The 23,632-nt window shown below is 31.1% G+C and overlaps 1 protein-coding gene and 1 long non-coding RNA gene across 3 annotated transcripts in view; one reads left to right on the plus strand and one right to left on the minus strand.

The window, feature by feature from the left end:
• LOC106786823 (tyrosine-protein kinase transmembrane receptor Ror) overlaps positions 1–23,632 on the plus strand; it is a 208,999-nt gene that overhangs the window by 124,459 nt on the left and 60,908 nt on the right. The gene's annotated exons all lie outside the window — the stretch shown is intronic.
• The window catches only part of LOC106786825, a 19,254-nt gene continuing 13,209 nt past the window's right edge, over positions 17,588–23,632 (minus strand). For both annotated transcript variants that reach the window (XR_001381697.1, XR_001381696.1), the window contains exon 2: positions 17,588–18,286. This is a non-coding gene — a long non-coding RNA (uncharacterized LOC106786825). The remainder of the gene's footprint in view (positions 18,287–23,632) is intronic.

Below are 23,632 nucleotides of genomic sequence, written 5' to 3' on the forward strand. Positions count from 1 at the left end.
ACAAGTTTAGTATTATTTTCCATGGTTATAATGCATGATATTTCTTACATTTGATAGTACTATTGGATAGAACAAAAAGATGTATCCTATGGAATACTATAGTCCCATTATTCTTCCTCACCATTCCCTCATTCTCTTTTACCCTTTTTGTTCTTCTTCCGTTCAACGAGGAAGCCAACTTTCAATATTGGCTTTGCTCCGGGAAACTTTTGGCACGGTAGGACAAGTGTCGGTTCGAACGGATACGGCCAAACCGGATACTTAAGCGATGGAGTATCCGCTGACTATAGACTGGACTGTAAAAGACGTTCTACGACCCTTAAAGATCGATTCTCTTGAAACGATTCGTTCTAGAGTTCAGTTACTTTTTAAAGGGGATAGGTCCGAATTTAACTCAACCTAGGTATCTACTTTCCACAATCATTTTTTCAATTAAATTCTCTTCAATTACATTAAAAGTCATTTATTCAAGATCCTAATCAAAAAAAAAAATAAAATATTACAAATAATGTGTAACAATTTTTGTAATAGGAATTAAATAGAATTTCTATTTCAATTTTAATATTTATTTAACATAAACCTATTGGTATAAGTTACTTCTTAACATTAATTTTGATTTTTTATATTTTTTCTTCTGACCATTTCAAAATTTATCTCGTGAAATCCATTAGGATGCCCTCATTATCGAATTCTTATCAGCCAATGAGAAGACAATTTCGATAATGGGTAGAGTGGTTTGAAAAGAAAATTGCTGATCGTGCGATAAGTGTCCGATTTTGCTATTGCTTTTGATATTACTTTTATGTTTAGTTTCTTTTATTCGATTTGATTTTTCTATATATATATATATATCATTAATCCAAGAAATATTTTATCATTCCTTATATACCCCCATATCACTTACTATCTATATTTTTCTTCGATTTCATTCGTACGACTCGTCGAATAGAAATTGAATCCTGTTAATCGGGAATGATGAGGTAGAATTCGAAGAAATAAAATAATCGCGATAGAGAACTATATATATATATTGGTCGATTAGTTAGAAGACCCACATAGAATAGCTCGGGTCATTCCGAGGGGTAAGGAATAAAGAAAAATAAATGAAAAGGAAAGAGAGAGAGAGAAGGAATGAGATCAAGGATAATTCGACGAAATGGCAAATGGCAATTCTGATAAGTTAGAAACCAAACTAAAAAGAAAAGAAATAATGAAAGTATAGAAACTGGGGGAAACTGGGAGAGTTCAATTTTCCTGAGAAGCCATATTATCATTGAGGCCACGAATCGGCACAACGTTTTGCTGCCAACGGAGAAGCCAATAACGATGAGAATAACTTGACTCTAGGTGGAACCTGTAGAACCACTTGGAGTGTTACGATCGATGATTAAATTTCATCTACCTCTGTGGGACTAGGGAATATTAGTCTCTCCGGTATTGCAAGTTCTTCCAATACTGCGAATCATTCTCTCATGAGAGTCATCGAAACGCGTGGCATGATCGTAAATTCATAAACAAATCGGTATGGGGCTAAACTTTTATGTATCATTCATCTATTACATATCAAATATTAAAAATGAAACTAAAATTACATATATTCTATTTGATTATTAATAAATTATTTGAGTTAACTATGTGAACTAAGAGGGGAAGGAGGACAACAAAATTGGATACCATAATTGATTATTATCAAAATATTTAAGCAAACCTTTTAATGTCAATCTGAAGCAAGCTCTGTTAAAAAAGAAGATTATCTACCTAGTATATTATAAAAAAAAATAATCGATAGTTGGATAGAAGGAATTAGTGCATGGTGATGCTAGAGAAATGGAATGGAATCGTGCCAAATGGTAGGGGGTGGTGGAATGAGATACCCAGGAGGAGGAAAGGCGGGGGGGGGAAAGAGAATTAAAGTCAGAACGTTGAACACACGAAGAGAAGTAGCCTTTATGAGGGGTTTCGTGGCTGAGTGAGATCATTGGCCCAACGGGGGGGAGTAGGTGTAAGTGGGGTATAGAATGAAGATAAAGGGTGGGGGAAGAAGATGACGTGGTCCATGGTAGCTTAGCGTCATAGGAATCCCTGAAATGATGAGAACCCCCACGCGTACTCGCGTAATAAAGTTCTTCCTTCGGATGTTTCTAGCATCGTTGTTAACCTCCATGTTCGAGTGAATGTTGTTCGTTCGAATTGCTGTTGTTCAATGGTAAGGGAAAACAGCATACGATTCGTTGCTGATATTATGCCCTCGTTCTCGTAAGAATTGCTTGGAACTATACGAAACATTTTTCAGTTTTGTAATAAGAACCTTAACGCGTGGGTCGTTGAAAATTTATGAATTTAACTGGAAATCCTATCTACGAGTATCATCTTGTTAGTTTTATTACACTCTTATACATTTCTTGTTTTTCTTTTTTTTTTTGCGATATTTCTATCGAATAGGAAAATTTAATTCGTGAATCGTTTTATTTTATATTAGAATAGAAGGATACATATTATTAGATTATGTTATTACTACTCTGTTTATTTGATTAGTATATTTTTTTTCTTTTTTTAATATTGTTATATAAGGAATTTTTGTATGTGTAAATATTCTGTTCATTATTTTGCAATATTTTGCATAGATGGGTCTAATGTTTGTAATAAAAATTTGATTTAGGGCTACATATTGATAAAAATAATACACATGAATATTTTATTACAAGTAATATAATAACAATTTTATTAAATAAACGAGAATAATTTTTACACCAATTACGTGTTTGTAGAGATGGATTTTTATCTATAATTGAAATTATACTGTGCTAAATAATGAAAATAAAAATAAAACTAAAGAATATAAATAAATAATAAAAAATCAATAATATTGATATTTCAATCTTTATATAATATTATTGTACATAATAATAATTAAAGAATATAATCAAGCTCTCATTAAAAAAGAAATAATATCACAATTATTTTGATAGAAATTTAATATTATATAAGATAATGTAATATCATATTCTAGCCCTTTCTATAGAAACCGAGTAAGCTCGTGTAGAAACGACTTGGCCCCGGCGAGCTTTGAACGATCTTTCAAGCGTGACCTGTCGCTCAAGTTAAGTTCAGCTCGAATAAACCGGAGAATTACAAGGTCTTAGGGCGATGAAAGCGTTTAATTCACCGCTGAGAAGACCAGCCGAACGTGCAGATGGTTGGGATGTTCTTTGGCTCCCGTTTCTCGGTTTTACCACCCTTCAAACAATCCTCTCTTTTTCTTTTTCTCATTTTTATTCTCTTTTTCTTTCATATTGTCTATAAAAAACGAGCTATTTTTAAAAATCAAATATATTATTTATTCCAATAACACACACATTTGTAAATAAATTTTGTTTATTAATTTCTAAATATTTTCTTACGTTTTCAATTATAGGAATGGAAGGGTGTAGTTTTGTAATGGTTTCATTTAATCGTAAATCTTTGAATTACAGTTTTTGAAATATTGTTTTAAATTATTTTTATTAAATAATTTAATTGTTTCCCCATATAATAAGACATAAGATCTTGTTATAGAATGTTTTCTTATTACTCAGTAATATTCATGATATTCATTGATTTTACGGTTACATACATTTTTATTTTGTTAGTTCAGAAAAATATTCGACCCATTGAGGGTTAATATTAAAATTATATTTTGTGAAACGTTGAACTGTAATACACAGATTATTAATTTATCTTTGATAGATCGTAAATTAGAAAAGGTAAGGTTGTTATTTGTAGGATCGAAAGGTAGGAGACTTTGAAAGTACTTCATCCGAGTTTGATATCAAATGCATATCAAACTCATAGTATAATATAAGTGTAACTCCGACGAAACGTTATATAAAGTTTATCCTTGAAGTAATATAAGCGAGGTTATACATCTAGGAAACTCGTTTACCCCTTTCTGTTAAATCAGTTGCCATTTCAAACACGACGAGGATACCGTTTAGCCATTTTCAATGTTTATGTGAAACTTTACGATGAAGTCAAGTTAATTTACACGTTTAATAAACAATTTTGAAAACTTTCGAATTGATTAGCCAATTTTTTACTTGAGAAAAATTATAACATTGATCACAAATTTTAACAAAAATGTATTTTTGTTTAACGTACTTTTCAAATAAAACACGAAATTCACTTTATTTTTTATACCGAATGCTTTCAAGAGAGCCGCCATATTACTAATTAAAAGAGAAAATCTTTTCCCTTCTCCATAAAATTAACAAATAAAATTGTTTTCTCTTACCAAAAAGATACAACAAGAAACTCCTCCCAACCATGAATTACTAGTTTCCGTCTGAAAAAAAATAAAAAAAATTTGCATAAAACTCCACTTACCTTTACTCTCACTTAACCAAAATGAATTTCCCGTGAAGAGGAAATTTTGTGTCTCGTTAAACAAGGTACACTGTTATCTGGCATGTATTACGCGAATGTAACTCAACCGTAGTACGTAACTCAACGTGCAGATGTTCGGATGGTTACGCACTCGGTTGTAGGCCAATCAGGATTGATGATCCGAAAATGACTACATAACACTTCCTTCACTTGAATAATAGTCCTAAACGTATTCGGCCATTATTACGATGAGGGATAAGCAACCTTTCGAGATTTGCTTTGAATAACATGTTCCAGGTGTATTCATTTTAATCGGTATCTATCCATCTACATATGTTATCTCCTTCCACCTTTCCATCCGCGTACCCTCCACCCCTTCTTCGTCTCTTTCATTTTCGGTGACAAATTAAATGAGATTAATCGTTTTGTCGAGAAAATTCGATTAAAGCTGTCTGAACGTGAGTGAGACAAGGATAAAAGAGTTTGTGATGATGGAATTGGGTTGGTTGTGAGAACGGGGGGGGGGTATGGGTGGGAGTTGGAGTCGGGACAAGGGGGATGGGGGTTCTGTTCATTACCACATCCAATGTAGATCACGTGTAACGTGATGGAAAATTTTCGTCGGCAATATTTCAACAAATTGTTGTTAAAAATCAGCACCGATAATTCGCGTCACGAAACGAAATTATTGCTTTGTATTTTGGTATGTGTTTATATGTGTGATTATAATCAAGGTAAAATAGGGAAAATCATTTCGCGTTCTGTACCAGATTAATAATGGATTTATTGCATATGCATCGAGTTGATCACGATCGACATATTTTGTTCGTTATAATTGTGTTTAATTTAATTCGTTGTTTTTCTTCGGGGAAATATTTTGTTCAGAACCGTTACTTTATCATATTTGTTTAATAATATTAATAAATGCGATAATTAACTGGTTTACATTGTGAAATCATCTTAATAATGAAAATATTTCTAAAAGATAATGAAACAAATAAAAGAATATATACATGCGTGTAGCTTTTATATTGATGATCGATGACGTCAACAAAAAAAATTATTTCCTCAACGGGAAGTGGCTTGTTATCGAGATCATTATAGTCCACCGTCATTATGTATATACGTGGTATTATTACGTATCGTTCGAGGTAAATCGATTTTCTCAAAGGGCGTGGTCGACGATCTCGTATAAAGCGATCACGAAGTTCGCGCTCGGCTTGTTCGCATCGATCGATAATCTATGAAAGAGCGCGTGAGAGAGAGAGAGAGAGGGAGAAAGAGAAAGAGAGAAAGAGAGAGACTGAAAATCCTCTCGATTATCCCTCACTTTACGTTTTTCTCCATATGTCACGTTCTCGTTGAAAAATTCTACCAGTTTCTCTCACGTTTTCGAAATGTTTTTGATCTCTTTTGTATTCTTTTTTTTNCCAGTTTCTCTCACGTTTTCGAAATGTTTTTGATCTCTTTTTTTTTTTTTTTTTTTTTTTTTTTTTTTTTTTTTTTGTATACACGCACATATATATATATATTTTTTTTTTTCCTGGCATAAGAGGGATGAAAAAAATAAAATAAAATCACTGGATAAATTCAGACCTCATCAAATAGAAAATAATTTATGTTTGAACAAGTGTGTTCACGATAGTTTATTTTTTAAAAGATTAATGTGAGAAATATATGTTCACAGATATTTTTCAATTTAATAAATAAATTCTGCTTCGTTATATATATATATATTGATTAATAAATAATTAACCTTTTATCACTTCAAGGGGGTGATATTTACATATACGAGTAACATTTTTAAATTTTAATTTTCGTTTCCAGAAAATTGTTTTTATTTTATGTCAGAGTATTACGAACTGCACGACATTGAAATCTCTTCAAATACTTATAACAAATATTAACAAACAACAATTTTTAATCATTTTTTTTTTTTAATTTTTTGTTGTTTTATATTAATAACAAATATTTGTTTTCTGTTAACATTTTCATATTCATTGTTCCCTGTTACGTTTAAACGTGAAAACCAGTAGTCGAGTAATTATTTGCCTATAACGAATCCTAAATCGTTGTCATCCGATTACAAAAATAAAATAATCCAAAAAGCAAATACGGAAGATTAATTAACTATGATTCTTTCCATTATTATCATCAATCCGATTGTAACACAAACAGGTATTTAAATTAATTATTTTTCAAAAACGAAATCTCGGATGAACAAAATTTTCCACCTTTTTATAGGATTCATTTTTACATTTAAAACTCATTCCTTCCTTCCACTTGTCTGATTTAACTATTCATTCGTATACATCTTTTATATTCTATTCTTTCCCCCCCCCCCTCATATTTAATTTAACAAAAGCTAGATTGAACATTTGCAACGGAAGGAGGAAAACATGTAAAATATATTAGGGGGTTAAAAATTCAAAAAGTCTCGTTTTTCGATATAGTGGTCTTACGACCAGTTCTCCACCCCCCTCCCCAACCCCCTCATCCTTTTAACGTCATACGTAATAATAAAATGCTCAAGTACGTTGGCGACGATAAAATGGAATGAAATTTTCGTGTCTCCTGTATCGGACCATCCACGAGATCTACCCAAGTTTCTTTTTATTCGACCTTCATCCCCAACCCGAATTGGTCCATTTCTTGCAAAGAACTTTTTTAAGAAGCTCGAAAAGCGACCGCGACATTCTGCGACCGGTCTGCATTCAATTTACGTTGAAAATGGAAAAGGATAGAGGTGGAAGAGAGAGACCACACAATCACGAGACAACTGCCACAGCTTGAGGCTACTTTTTCTTTTTTTTTTTACTGGATGCAATATCTTGCTAAGCTCTGTTGAAAGTAACAAATAAATAAAACTAAAGGAAAGGAAAGATGGGAAAGTTTTATAAGTGAGTTAATGCACTGAGAAATGAGGAAAAGAAAAGTACAAATGAATAATTTTTTACTTTTACGAGTTTATTTAGTTGATTAATATTTTCATCTTTATTTTAACATTCAAATTAATATCTAGTTAATATGTAATAAAATTGTGTTATCTGTGTTAATCAATTTGATATACTGAAGAAAATATTCAAATATATTTAATAATTAATTTTACAAAATTCTAAATTCAAAAATATTCAAAGATATTAATCCAATTAAAAAAAAAAAAAACACACACACACACAGTTCACTTCCTTTTTCTCTTGTACTTTTCTTTGCATTCAATTTTCTTGACTTTAAAGTTCAACGACCTAGCTTTCGTAAACAAGAGTTCATAATTGACCAGGTTCAACAAAAGCTACCGAGAATAAAATCTTGAAGAAAATAAAAAAAAAAAAAAAAAATAATGTACAACAACAAAACAGGTAGCAACAATAGTTGAAAACATTTCGTGACTTCGATAATAAGAGCTTCGAATAAAAACTCAATGGGAATCGTGAAGAATACCGAGAGAGAGATAAAAAAAAGAAAAAAAAAAAAGTCGGATTTAAGGAAGAATGACGCAATTGTTCGTCTATGACGGAACAGAAAAAGAAAAAAGGATTAAAGTACGTCCCTTTGTCCCTTAGAACGTAGTAGAAAACGTGACCATTCTATGTTACTTCAAACCGAACGAATTTTCTAAGCGGATTTAAAAGTTTGAACAGAAGACGAGATGACACAGATCAAATCTTTTATATTTGCCATGTTAAATTTATATACTATTTATATAAATTATTTATTTATATACTATTTATTTAAATAAATTTATATACTACATATATATATATATATATATATATATATATATATGTATATGTATGCATAAATAATAAGAAGATAGTTAGAGTAAAGTAGTCAAATAGCGAACTCGTCTTACCATATTATATTAGTATTATGTGTTTTTGTATTTTATCCCTTAACGACTACACCTCAGCCATGCCGTAACCTAGTTACCGTACACTAATCACCCCATGTAATCACTAAGGGTTATTTATCAGAATATATTGCATTTCCGTGAAAAGAGGTTTCCTTCCATAACAAACCTATCATCAAAATTATCGAAATTCCTATTTTTTCTTTGTCAAATATCTTTTCGGAAGACTGACTTAAAAGAGGGAATCCCATATATATACTATATACATAGAAAATCGAAGGGTCTTTAGGTAAGTAAGTAAATACATACCAAGAGAAGTATATAACTACCCATTAGACATCAGTTAAGGGATAAATCATATATGACGTGTCACAGTCCCTGAGGACCATGAACACCCCTCATAGAATCTTCTTTTTTTCGTTAAAACTCACTTTAACAAGAAATGAAGCTACTACTGGTCTTCCTGTTCTGAAATGATTCCTCGTATTATCTTCTTTAACTACATTTTCGCCTTCTACGTTTTACTTTTTTCGAAATAAAACTTTGTTTGAAATATATTACCGAAATATGTTACTGGCAAACTACGAAATCCAGCATTCTACAGAATTTTATATCAGTCTATACTTTTTTCAGCGTATTTCAATACTCTAAGAAAAGTTAAAAACAATTAAAAATTTGAAATACTTAAAAAACTGACGTGCCAGTATATTTGAAAATACAAATTCGAGTTCTACGCATGAAACTACGTATAATAATTGATTTATGCAAAATAATGGCTGTTAACTAATATAGTTAATAATTAAAATATATTTAGGGAAGAATCTAACGAAAAAAAAAAAAACAAAAGATAAATACATCTTGTTTGATCTTGGAAGTTATCGGTAAAGTTATCGCAAAGACGTAAATTGTGGAAAGTTTGAAGGAAACGAGCCATTTCCTGATTCTCAATGGTTCAACATTCGTCTCTCCTTTGTTCAGGATTTCGTCGGGAATTCAAGAAAGACAGAAGAGAAAGTGATAGAAAGAAGGGAAGAAAGGAAGACAAATAAAAAGAAAAAAAAAAGAAAAAAATGCTCACTTTCCTCACCCAAAGAGAAGAATTTATTATCACCAGTGATTTTTCACTGAAAGAAGTGTGCAGGAGAAAAGAGAGAACAACGATAGTCTTTTCTTTTCTTTTCATCTGACGCGAAAGACGAAGGGAGGTGTCTTCGATCTATCTCTTGAATGAAATATTATTATATTCCTCCTCTCTTTTTCTTTATCTTTTTTATCATTATTTCTTCTATCTTCTTCCTTCTTTTCGCTTTTAACGGATGATGAAATAAAAGAGTTTTAGCGCGGCTCACTTCGTAAAGAAAAGTGGGAAGGTGTTCGTATCTATCAGTCGAGGAGGAATCTTCTCCTTCTTTTTTAGTCTTTCAAAAAGTTCTCGAACCTTTGTTACGAAGAAAATTCTTCTACTACTTTTTTTTTTATTCTTCATTTTTTTTCCCTCCTACTTTTTCTAATTTTTTCTTTTCATCCCTACCTTTTTTTCGTTTGTTTGTAAGATTATTAGGAATTTATATACGAGTTGAGAGAATTCGCGTGCGCGAAGCTTTTTATTTTGATCACATTACGCGAGGGTCATTCTCGTGTTTTCTTCTCAAGGTCTACTATGTCTTTCCTTTCTTGATTTATTTCTTTTTTGTTTTTCTGTTATTTTTTCTTTTTTTCTGTTCGGGGGCTTTGATATACGAAACGAGGGGAAAACGAAAAATGGTCGAATATAATGAAAAAAAACGAATCATCTAATTTTCTTCCAAATTTTTTGTTAGAAAGTTTATTAATTTACTTGTTTGTACTTTCCTGGAACGTAATGTTGTTATGATACTTGGATAGACGTATTGATTTCTTGAGATTGTTGATGAATTTCCAATTAGAATCCTGGGTTTTTTTCAATTTTTGTCACCATTGTAACATACGCTGAATTCTCAGAAATATCATAGATTTATTATTAGACATCTACAATAACATTTGTGTTTTACACGTTTTAATCCGTTTACGTGTGTTAGTTCTTGAATACTTAATGAAAAAAATTGTAATATCAAATAGCAAATGTTACATACTTTTTCCACATTATTAAAATATTCATCAATCACTGTTACCTGTGTTAATTACTTCATAATATATTATTATTAGAAAGTAATAATAATGATAAAAATAAATATAATATAAAATCTAATGTTTTTTAATCTACACACACACACACAGACACACAATAGAATATATCACAAATTCATGAATAAGAATTCTTTTATAATCGTGCTTTCTAGTCTTCATTTCTTTCCTTATTTTTATTTTGTCTTTACCTTTTGTCTTCCATTTGATGAAGTTTTATGAAGAAGAGACGATATCTATTGAAATCTGAAAGCGAGATAAAGAAAAAGAAAATGAAAGAAAGAGAAAGAAAATAGGAAGATTCTATTTACCATGCTTCCCTGTTTCTACAAGGAGAAGATAGTAGAAAAGCTCAACGGAATATTTCGTTTGTCTCTTATGCCTGCGTGCCTTGAGAAAGGAAAGTACAAAAGCGTAAGAAGAAAATTTGTATTCCTCTCTCTCTCTCTCTCTCTCTCTTATACCATTTTCTTCTTTCATGTTTCTCTTTTTCTTTCACGCTCTCATTTTTTATTCTTTTGGCTTCTTTTTTTCATTTTTATTCTATTATTCTATCTCTCTTTCTCATATTTCTTTTTTTTTATATCTTCCCTATTTTTAAATCATTTTTTTTTCTTTTTTAATTTATCTCTCGCTCTTATCTTTTCTCTTTGTTTAATATTTTATTTTTGCTTCTTTCTCTTCTTTATTTTTCTTTTTTGTTCCTTTTGCTGTCTATTATTCTCGACTGAATATATCCTTCGAGCTTTCTTGCTTCGTTCTTATCGCTTACAGGGCTTAACGCGTAACCAAATTTCCGTAACAAAACGTTCTCCTCTGTAACCCCTCCCCCACCTCGGTCGTCTATTTCCTCTTTCTCTATCTCTTTTTTTTTATATCTTTCTCGCTCGTTCGGACAGCTCCTCAAAGAGAGAAAAGTTTCTTCTCTTCTTCTTTCACCCTGTCGGCGCAATGGAGATGCGAGAAAGACGAGTAACTGGTAAGAGGAGAAGAAAAGGGCTGATGGGGCGAGGATTGGGCGAGGATGGGGCGGGGCAAAGGGAGGGATACGAAGTAAGAAGCTAAGCTTTTCAACGAACACCCTTCTCGGTGCGCGACATGAATTTTAACATGCCTTTCTACTTCTTCTATTCCTTCACTCACTCTTCACTCCCCTCCCACACCCTTCCCTGTCACTTCACACCCCCACCATTATTTTGTGTATTTAATTTCAAATATGATTTTATAATTAATGTGTGTACATTAATTATGTAAACAAATGAATTATTTGATCCTTTTATATATTCATTCGATCGAAACTTATTTATCTTCTATTAGTTGATAGATTATTGAAAATAGTTGATCTATTTAACTGATGTGAATAATGTAGCAATTTGCTACTCGAGTAAATTGTGAAAGCCTGTCAGACAATACAGACTACTACTCTCAGGAATTTTGGAATGTGTTCGGAACTTAATGAGACGAACCTGAGGACTGTATTAAGGTAGGGAGGTGAAACATTTGAAACATTTCATGTTAGGAAATGTCAATAGTGTGTATTTGAATTCCAGTAAATAAACATCATTGAATTATATAATCGTTAAATATTTAAAATCATTTTGAAGACTAAATATTTTCGAATCAATATTGATAAAACTATATTTTTTCTTTATGCAATATCATATTCTAATCCTACTTAACTTTTAAATTTATTTTACAATAGAAATTTCTTATCTCATTTCTTATAATTCTAATTCAAACAAACATTCCTGTAATTGTGAATATAAAATTGTAATAAAAATGTTAAAATGTATAATATTTAGACTAGTATAACTAACATTAATTAAATTGATCATAATTTCCTATCCCAGACATGAGAAATAAAGAAAAAAAGAAATATGTAGAGACAGTTCGTAATGGATCTCATTCAAAAGTTTATGCGAGGAGGTTGGTTGGCAGGTGTACGTACGGTTGTCACCGTAGACAAGCGGACAGTTTTAGGACGAAGGCGGATACAAGGGTAGAAGGACAGAAGGGTAAAAGGGTAGTAGAATAAGAGGGATAAGGTTGGCGGTAAATACAGGGTGGTGGCGGGGGGGGGATGGTACGAATTTAGTCGCGAATCTGAAAGCGCGTGTGCAATCACGGGAGGACATACACCGTGAACTGGTTGGGCTGATGTGATACACGTGAAATGGACGCCGTCTACAAAGTCGAAGAAACTTACCTGGGGTGACAAAAAAGAGAAAGAGAGAGAGAGAAAGAGAAATGGAAGAGAACAAAGTGACTCGTCTAAAGTTACAATCGAGTCACGTACCTCGCGTTCTTCAGTTCGCGAGTTATGATCCATAGCACACACACACACACACACATTGAGAGATAAAGGATATTCTTTTGAAATATTTTTCAAATATTAACCGTTTTTAACGGCGTGTACTGTGGTGAAATGTGCCACGATATTTGGTCACGATCGTCAATTCGCAACGCGTATAGTTTCGAATGTAACTCGTCGCGAGTCATATCAAAGTTTGATGAAATAAAGCTCGAACGCGATGATCGACATATTTCGACGAAAAAAAAGGAACAACGCGATTGCGAAAATCGACATTACTCGCAGGATAAATGAACGAAACGTTCTATCGCGTTACATGGAACAATCTGACACGGATTTTTTTTAAAAATTCCTAACACTTAATCGGTTAAGATAACAATTTTTTCGTTAATTTTAGTTTAATTTATAATTAATCGATTCTTTTTTATTTTTATATATATATAAATAAAAAAGATATATAATATATATATGTATTAGTAGTATGTATGATACTTTATATATTTAATTTCTGTATTTTTCTTTGAGAAAAATATTTTTTAATGAGATAGAGTAATTTTCTTTTTCATAAAATATTATTTATTTTTATAAAGAATTACACTTTTTAAATAAATATCTCGTTATCTAGTAGTACACTATTTTAACGAATTCATTTACTTTTGTTTATCTCTTTTCTGCTTCCTCTTATGTCAATGTAAACATCGTAGAATGTCAACCTTGTTTAGAAACCCTCAGGTACGAGCGAGATATAACACGATCAATATTTACGATATAAATACTCTCTCTCTCTCTCTCTCCCTCTCTCTCTCTTACACACTTATTCTATACACATACATAGAAAATATCTTCGTACTAACTACAAACATTGAGCTGTCATTTCAAGAAGAGCAATATATGCAACAACCAGAGGAGGTATGAAATACACGATAATTATAACTTCAATTTCAAGAAGATTATTAACATTTTATCTTACATCGTTTTATTAAATAAGATTATAATCTATGTATACGTATATGTCGTATACAAATTTGTAAATAAGATGATCATGTATTATTGTAATTCTTAAATTGCAGTAGTTTAATATAAAGTAAATTTCTGTTTGAAGCATTTTGTTCATAAAATCAAATTGAACGAATATATAATATATGTATATCTCATATTAAATAACAAGATAAGAGAGAAGAAAAAGAATTAAAAAAGAAATAAGAAATATAAAAGAAGAATAGTGTTTGAAACGGTACTATTCTGACATAGACGGAAACAGATGCAAATTCCAAACGCGTTGTTGGAACCTTTTAGAATATTTCAATGTACCTAAGTGAAAGGGAGAAAAAGAAAGAAAGAAAGAGAGAGAAGAAAATAAAAGACGCGTGATTTATCTGACGGATTACGAGAAAAGTTTTCCAATTGCAGATGAAGGAGGAGGACATTGAAAAGCGATAAGTTGGACGTGAGCTTTCGTCGGTTAGGTTTTCGCGTGATCCAAAAGAATCTCAAGGGAGAAGGAATCGATTCTATGCGTGGATCATTTCGTTGATTTTTTTTAAAAAGAAAAAAATATAGAAAAATAATGACGCGGAAATTTATTTCTCCTTCTTTTCCTTGTTTTCTTCCATTTTTTATCATCTGAGATTTTGTTTCTTTTATATTTTTTAATTAATATTCAGTATTTTACTCGATTATTTGAAGAAAAAGATTACAATATTTCAAAGATATTTTTTGTATTTATAATCATAGCATGCATATAAGTAAAAAAATGTTAATAATTAATTTGGCGTTTAGATTAGTGATTTTTATATATTTTATCTATACAAATATTTTTTTCGTTACATAACGTTAGTAACAAATAAAATAATAACGGTAATCAATGTTTGATATTAAAAATATTTTGAAAATTATAATAAAATGTAAAAACTAAAAAATGACCAATAAAAATATCTGTATTTTTATTTTTCAATTAGTATAACAGATTTTTCATACAATCCAAAATAATATCTGTATAATCTTATGATTGAATATTTCAAGAAAAATTGAAAATTCTTTTATCATTCATAAATACTGTAATAATAGTTATTAACTTGATTGATATATATATATCCAAGAAACAAGAAGGTATCTTAGAAAAGTCCTTGAAAAGTCGTTTAGAGAAGGAACAGCTTGATTAGTAGCTACCTCGTGGTGAAATTAATAACCGTTAAAGTTTACAAATTCCTTAAGGCTCGCGAGCGTAAATTGGAAATCCTGAACAAAAGAGCCTATCCTCCTATCCTCACTTTTCCTCTTCCTTCAACCTCCTTCCTCCTTTTCCACAAGCATCTCAAGCATCTCCACTTTACCTCGAACTCGTGCAACATTCGAGAGAAACTTGTATACCTTCTTCGTTTCAACGCGTATCTTACGTTGATGTTCGTAATTAATGCAGCTCGTTACCGCTAACACACACATTCTAAGAGACAAACACACGCAGGAGAAACTATCATCGTAAATTTGAATCAAAATAAAAATTTATCTATATCATTTATTATTGAAGACTCTGATGTGGTGTAGATTACTATTATATATTTCATTTAAACAAGTTTTCTCTTAAATGTAACAACAATATATATAAGTTATGTGTGTATATAGGTACTTAACTAAGATTGTCTCTTTAATTGTAGATTTTGTATAAATCTTTTTAAATTCTTACCCTACGTAACATCTCACATATGTTTTCCCGTCAGAATTAAATCGATTAAATTTCGACTCGTCCATAAAAAATAACGTTTTTTGACACTTTATTTATAATTGTTATTAATAAGTATAAACAGTGTGGTTGAGAGTTTTAAATTGTAACGATTGAATATTTAACGAAGTTTAGATATTTTGTGTTTGGAATATTAATAAAATGAAAAATGTATGTCTACATAATAAAAAAAACACGCTGAACTATAAAATTAAGGTAACATGTTAAAAAAAAAAAAATTATTGTATGAGCCTCATATGTTATAATATAATAAAATAAAATTTCCAGTTGCTTAAGAAGTCCCAATAAAGGGACGAAACGATCCAACTTAGTTAAATTAAGTTCTACTTCTTTTTATGTCCAAGTTCCCTGTGATTCCGTATTAAGAAGTATAAATAAGTTTATTTATAATATAAGTAGAATATATCATATTCAATATTCCACAAACTATTCTACATATTACATTAAATACTAACTCGTTAGATATAAGATAACCTTTGATATCCAACATTTATCCAACATTTGTCCCAATGACAAAACACGAAAATAAAATTCAAACTCTGTTTTCTAATTTTCAGTTAAAACGAACTCTACTCCTACCATCTTTTCAATCTTGAATGTACTTCAACTTCATCTTGGCGATCCTCCCTTCCCCTTTCCCTTTCCCTACAGATTTTCTTCTTCTTCTTCTTGTGGAAAAAGTTTGAGTAGCCGACTCGTGAAAAAGCATCCATGCGAAAGCAAGTACCCCGAAGGGCACCAAGTGAATACGAAGATGCTGTTTCATCTTCCTCTTTCCTTTTTGGAATATTCTCGAGACTTGTGTGTTCGTTTTGGAGCGAACGTGTAAGCCGGTTCAACAGCATGAGAGAGAGAAAAAGGGAAAGAAAGAAAGAAAGAGAGAAAGAAAGAAAGAGAGAGAGAGAGAGAGAGAGAGAGAGAGAGAGAGATAAGGTTTGTTTACAGAAGACCATGGTCTCTATTTAGGATCGGACCGCACACATTGAAGCCAAAAGAGAGAGATAGAAAAAGAGGAATATGAGTGGAGGGGGAAGGAAACGGGAAGGAGAAGGGCAGGGTGTAAAGGGATGGTATAGTATACCTTTCGCAAGCAACGAGATCGTCCCTCGTTTCTTCCGGTTGGCCTCTATCGGACCAACACGTTTAAACTCACGCTGCTCTTTACCAAAACGGAGGGGTGAAAACAATGGGTGAACGTTAAAGGCAATATTAGTTTTTATTTTACCGGGTTTTTTTTCTCTTTCTTTCTTTCTTTCCTTCTTTTTCTATCTTCAATATGTTTCCCTTTTTTTTTTTTATCTCCTAGCCATATTGAATGGCAAGTTGTAGTATGCACGTGTGATATCAGACAAAATGGCACCGAGATCTAATATACGTGTGTTGTCTCTTTTCTTTTTGTTTCTTTTTCTTAGATATACCTTTCTCTTCGTTCCCCTTTTTTTTTTTTTTTGTTTTGTTTTCTTTATCGTATGGGTTACTAATTATTATCGTTAGGGTTTACTAATAATAGGGGGGGGATTTGATTATTCTTGAATTATTAAAAAAATAGCATTGTATATGAATAAAAATGTATTTATCAGTTTGTATTTTGTTTTTGATTTATTATTTAATTATTTTTATTATTCTTATTTCGATATTTCTTTAATTTCATTTAACCGTCCTCTTTTTCTTCACCCTCTGTTTCTCTCGTTTTATTTTCTTTTTTTTATCTTCCAACTATATTGAACGGAAAGTTACACGTGCGATGTCGAATAAAATGGTCGCTAGACCTAATACCTAATGCACGTGCTGACCCTGTATATTTTTTCGACATCCCCTTATAATCTCTTTTATTTCTTTATTATTTTAATTTTCCTTAGAGTTATCAAAAGTTTACTCGCAGTTTACTAAAAATAAAATCTAAATATTGAACTAATGAATTTTTTTTTATAATAAAATATTTATTGTTTAATATTTTTTCGCAATCTAACTAACTCAAACTTTACGTTTAATCAATTACATAAAACTTCACTTGGATTAAATCAAAATATTAATCCGTTTATGATAATTATATTATAATAAAAAAAAAATGTTAAAAATAAACATTAATAAATATGAAAGCATATATGAATAATAATTGAATACTTATAATTAAAAACGTAAAGAGATTAAAGATTTTCAATTCAATTTATTCAAATGAAATACTTTATTTAAAACAAAACAAAAAAGTAACATTCTCTAACTTTTATTGCACAACCCAATAGTATTTAAGTAAATCAAATAGAAAATTAATCATCGAATTTCACCCACACGTGACTACCTTTACCTTTAATTCAATCTTAAACATTTTCGATGCCATGACGAGTTGAAAAATACAAATAATAAGAATGAAGTAATCTATAATCTAATGAAATGTGTCGTATATATTTTAGTATGGTCCTCGTTACTTGGCTTAAGCTCGGACATTTATTCGAGGGCTTTGGTGAACTCAACAAAAGAGAAAGAGATAGAGAAATAGAAATAGAGTAACATAACCGTTTACATTTGCTCTCCTTGAAGGGGAATCGTTGAGAAAGAGAGGAGCAAAAGTGAACAGATTGCTGTGCAATGAACGCGATAAAAGCAAAACCGTCGGTGGTAAACTCGTGCCAACCATTGTATTCCACGTCACGGTTCTCTCTCTCTCTCTCTTTCTCTATTTTTTTTTTTATTTGTGTTGTTCTGTCTCTCTCTCTTGTATTCTTCTTTATTTCCTTCCACGATGTACCTTTACGATTCGATCCGTATGTTCAGAACAGCGTCATTTGGTTGCTTGGTTGCAACGGAACGCGGATGTTCTTCTATTCTGTATATTTATACAGGGTGGCCCAAATTGAAACGACTAAACAACAAGAAACAGAAATCTATATTAATAAGAAGAATAAATTGTTATGTTAAGAGTTACGTTAACAGTTATATTAGGAAATATTTTATTACTTTAGACATATATGTATAACAATATAATAATAATAATGGTATACAAATATATATGAGAAATTGATTAAAAAACTAATCCGAATGATAGTCTCGCGTTCGATAGATTATTTGATTAATTTTTATATGATCTAGATGAAATATGATTTTTGTTCGTTACAATCGGACTACATGTTTTTACGTTTTTTCATTTTGTAATTTCTATTTTCCGAACAGAAAGGGGAGTTTACGGTAGTCGTTTATAACCTTTTTCTTTTTTCTTTTTTCTCCTCTCTTCTTTTTTTTTTTTTTGATGAATTTCGATTAAAATATGACATTTTCAGGGAACGAATGTATTCGCGTAAAGTTCAATCGCATTGAAATTAATTGACCAACGAGAAACAACGGACAACAACGTTGCTCAACCTATACACTTTTGTATTTTTAAAGACATTCATACATTGGTGTTACAATGCGTTGGAACAAAATGGATCGACGTAATGCATATCGTTCGATGGTTATTGTACCGCCGTTAGCCATTACTTCCAATCGAGACACAAATTGGACCCCGAGTACTCTCGAATTGTGGCGTGCCGTAAATTCGTGACCTTCGCTCTCGGCAATCAATCCTAGAGCATCTAGATAAATATATTTACCTCATCCGCTGGAAATCAAATGTTGAAGAATAATAAAGTGTATACTGAATGTATTCTAAATACATATCAAAAATTCAAAGGGGTAGTATATTTACAAGATAAAATTAGAAAAAAATATGCAATGTTGTTTTAGATTTAGGGATAATTCAAGATTTCAAAGTACTCAACTCTTGTCTCAACAAAAATTGTTTCACGTCTTATGTAACACACCTTGATTTTATTTAATATTTTCAAATAATGTTCATTGTCCAGAAGGCAGAAGAAAATTGTTTGCAATTGGTATCTCAGTATTAATGGTAAACATTGACAGTAGTATTATAAAATCGAGTGTACATGATTTTGTATGTTTTTATTAAAAGTATCAAAACTCATAAGCGTATAAAAATAAAAAGTAATTCCTCTTGAAATAAATAATTCATCAATAAATTGATAGAAGGTTTTATATGGGTTTCTTATACGATAATTTATATCTGCAATTGAAGTAGTTTGAATGCTTGTGAGTCTGCAACCTTTAAGTCCAACTTCCATACCATAGATTATCGATCAAGGTATCTTGATCGATTTAAGCTTGATAAATATCACTCGATACTATTTAGTCGAGATTGCATTAACAGTTCGTTCGTGAAACATTTGATATTATCCGGTTAGTGTAACATTCATCGACGAGTGGGTGAACTATATGATTTTATATCGAGAAATAAGCGTGGGAGTAAAAAAGAATAAAAATAATAAAGTTGTGATGACAAATGTGCTTACTCGATATATCTTTATACAGATACTTTTATATTCATATACATTGTTATTGAAGAAAAATTAAATACTATGACATATATTTGATTTATCAATAATTTTCACTATAATCGTATTAAATCAATTTTCACATGATATAATTATAATTATATTATATTAATATAACTAATAATTATTAATGCTTGATACGTTTTTTGTTTTTTTTTTTTCATTTCTTGAAAAAAGTATTCATCACTAATGGTAGAAAAACATAAAAGAATTACATAAAATATATGTATGAAATATTAATATTATATATTATTTAAGTATTATACATATATATGAGTATGCATACCTATGTATATAAATATCAAATATTTGTATGTAAAGATAAATTTTTTACATTCGTGCAAGTATTTATATATTTATATACATATGTTGTTCGTATATAGAAACGGGGATAAAACGAGTAACATTCGAAAAGCCGCGAGTATCATCCTTAGGGAATTAAAATACCCGTGAGAAGGGTTAACGCGTCGCGTTTCGTATTTTGTACGATAAATCACAAAAGGATTTAATCAGTAACATCATAGGGTGGGTGGGAGTAAAAAGCGTGCGAGAACGGACGTTTCGTTTTGTTGTATATTGCTGTATCTCACTATCTTTCTTTCTCATATATATATACATGTCTAAACATTTACGCATACACACGCGTATTTACAAATTTATGTATACGCATATGTTTATACAGATCTGCATATACATCCTCCTACTCCACACACGCACACACACACAGGTCACACAGAAACATGTTTATAAATATTTTCTATACGTACAAGCATATACATGTACATACACATTTTCTATGTACGTATATACAGACATGTACTATACATAAATGTGCACAGATGTACAACTCTCGTAGTATATAGAGAAGTAAATACATAAATACATAAATATATCGTTGTCTAGTGATATGCATTTTCTATGAACATTCGAGACACTCCATTACTCGTTTGCGCATCATCGCACGTTGTTCTAGGTGATGTTTCATTGGAAATGCGATTTCACGTTAAATACACGTGTTACTGCTTGTTAATAATCTCCTAGATTAAATTATCTAATTCTTTCTCTCTCTATCTCTCTATCATTCTATATCTCTATCTTTATTCACTGAATAATTTATCTAGATGTAACTAGCAGTTTATCTCTTTTCGAATCAAATCGATTATCGAATAATTTTCTCATCAATCGTATATAATTATATCGTTGTTCTATAAATATTGAAAATAAAAAAAGAAAAATAGAAATTTAAAGATAAAGTAAAAAGTCCCTTAAAAAAATAGAGAAACTTCCTAACTTCCTTACCTTTTTCCATTAGATCGTGACTTTTTCTCTAGTAAACAACGAAGCTCGCAATCCGAACGTGAATTATCGAGAAATACGAGGGACTGCTCGTTAACTCTATGAAATTTAATTAAGTCTCACCACGGCACGTAACTCAATTTGCAACAAGTCACGAAGAAGGAGTAAAAGTAGAAGAAGAAGAATCTGAGTACAAATAAGAGAGAGAGAGAGAGAGAAATAGAAAATGAATTAGAAAGGAAAATGGTAGGAGAGAACACTTAACAACGAAACAAAGTTAATTCGCGAATCGTACATTACTATATCTGTCTCTCTTTTACTCACATTTTTCGATAGACAGAAATACGGGTCCACTGTAAAATCTCTCACAACAGGGGGTAACTCTTCAACCTCCTCCAATATTCACCCCTATATTTCTTCCCCAACCTACTACTCCCTTTACGAAGGGTGATACTTGAACGCTCGTTTCTTCAACGTTACGCCAATTCTTGATGAGAGAACACATGCGTCATTCCTACTTTATCTATCTTTATCTTCTATTTCTTTCCCATTCCTTCCTCCATCTCATCCCCACCCCCTTCTTTATTTATATCTCTCTTTTTCTCGTTATAAGATAGGGGATAGCGAAAAATTGGAGCACATTTGGTACTCGGAAACACATCGAAGTATTCTTCACTGTGAACCCTTGATATTCTGTAGACATATGGGGGTGGGAATGGTAGATTTGGAAGTGTTAGGGGACTTCACACCTATATTACTAGTTTTCTTTTTCTATTTTATTCTCACTTGATATCCAATTTACTATTACGGTTACTATTAACAATTTTCGAACACTACGGTTTTGCAGGTTGCTCAACATTTTCTATTTTTTGACGTTCTTGATGAATTCAAATTTTCTCGAGGCACTCTTATTGTCAGTACAAATCTAACAAATTCGTGTGTTTTTTAATTAATTTATTTTTTTCGTTATTTGTTGATGCTATAGCAATGAGTATAGTGTATATAAATTTTATAGTACATCCTACAAAATTATTTTTAATTTTCTAACCCATTTCGTATAATAAATTATTAAAGAAACTGTTTTGTTTTTATTTTCCAATTATTTTTTATACATACACACACACAAAAATTATTGATTTACTAAATGAAATAAAACTGTCCTAATACAAAACACAAACATAATCTCACTTAAACTTGCAAAGTAGTCACGTGTCTTGATCAAATCCCGCCATATTTACCGATCAGAACCATTTCCATTTAGTTAGAATTAATAATTCTATACCGTACACATTACCTACTGAAAAATAAATCGAAACTTTGATAGTTGTAGGGTACTTTTTAATATCCTTCTACTTCCCTTGTTGTATCAATAAACTTAACGTACTAAAAGCATGGTAAATATTAAAAAGAAGAAGTGGAAGAGAAAAAGAGGTAACCAGTGGTAAAGGAGAATCTCTTTTAAATGGAAAAGTTTATTCCCATCGAACAAAGACAAACCCCCTCCCATCCCTTCCCTTCCCACCCCCACCCCACCCCATCAAAGTATAATACTTTAAGTGTATCGTGAAGTGCGAAGTTGATTGAAGATGAAAAGTAATGAAATGGTAGAACGTGAAGATGAAAATAATCGTTCAAACTCTTGATGTGATACGCGTGAACGATCCTTAAAAAAAATAATATTGCTATTCTATCGTTTCGTGTATTGTTAAGCATAGAAAAATAAAAATAGAAAAAAAAAAGAAAGAAATGAAGAGAAAAAAGAGAAGAAAAAAAAAGAGGGATGATTTCTCAGTGCTCGGTGGTAACAACAGAGTAAAGATACGGCCCTGATCCGTTGCTCGTGGTAAGTCAAGGGTTTCCTTTCGAAGGATGGAAGAACGACGGGGCTTGAATTTTGTTGGCGTACAACTTGAAACTCAATCTAACGGGACTCCTTCTTTACTCCTTTTTCGTTCTTATACTTTATCTCATTCTTTCTTGTATTTTCTGTCTGTCTGTCCCTCTCTTTCTCTCTCTTATACAATCAGTTGTAGTACCAACTTATCCTTCTTCTTTATTCCTCTTTATCCTATTGGAAGCTCGGTCTCTCACCGACTTTTGTTCTTAGTCAAGGATAGAAACGATACCTTTATTTCTTTTTTTTTTTCTTTTTCTATATCTTTCTTTTCCCTTTTTTTATTCTTTTGTAAAAATATCTGACCGATAAGTAAGAAAAAGAGAGATAGATAAATGTGTATGTCGTCTCGGAAGATATATTATCAGATAATGAAGATATATCATCGCAAGAAAGTTGTCGCTTCGATTTTATTCTTACCCTCACTTTGCTCTTTATTGATAACATCCATTCTATCTCTTTCTTTTTTTTTTTTTTTTTTTTCAAATAATTTTTTTTTTTTTCTTAAGCGTCAGCCCCTTCATAAAAATAATAAATAAATTCTTAAGAACAGATATTATGTTTGTTATACAAATTTGTAAGTTGTACTAAGATGAATCTGAAAATGTTTCATTATGTCAGTTAGAATATT

This window comes from Polistes canadensis, unplaced genomic scaffold, assembly GCF_001313835.1.
Source record: "Polistes canadensis isolate GaletaPanama2010 unplaced genomic scaffold, ASM131383v1 scaffold_84, whole genome shotgun sequence".
In the NCBI taxonomy this organism is placed as follows: domain Eukaryota; kingdom Metazoa; phylum Arthropoda; class Insecta; order Hymenoptera; family Vespidae; genus Polistes; species Polistes canadensis.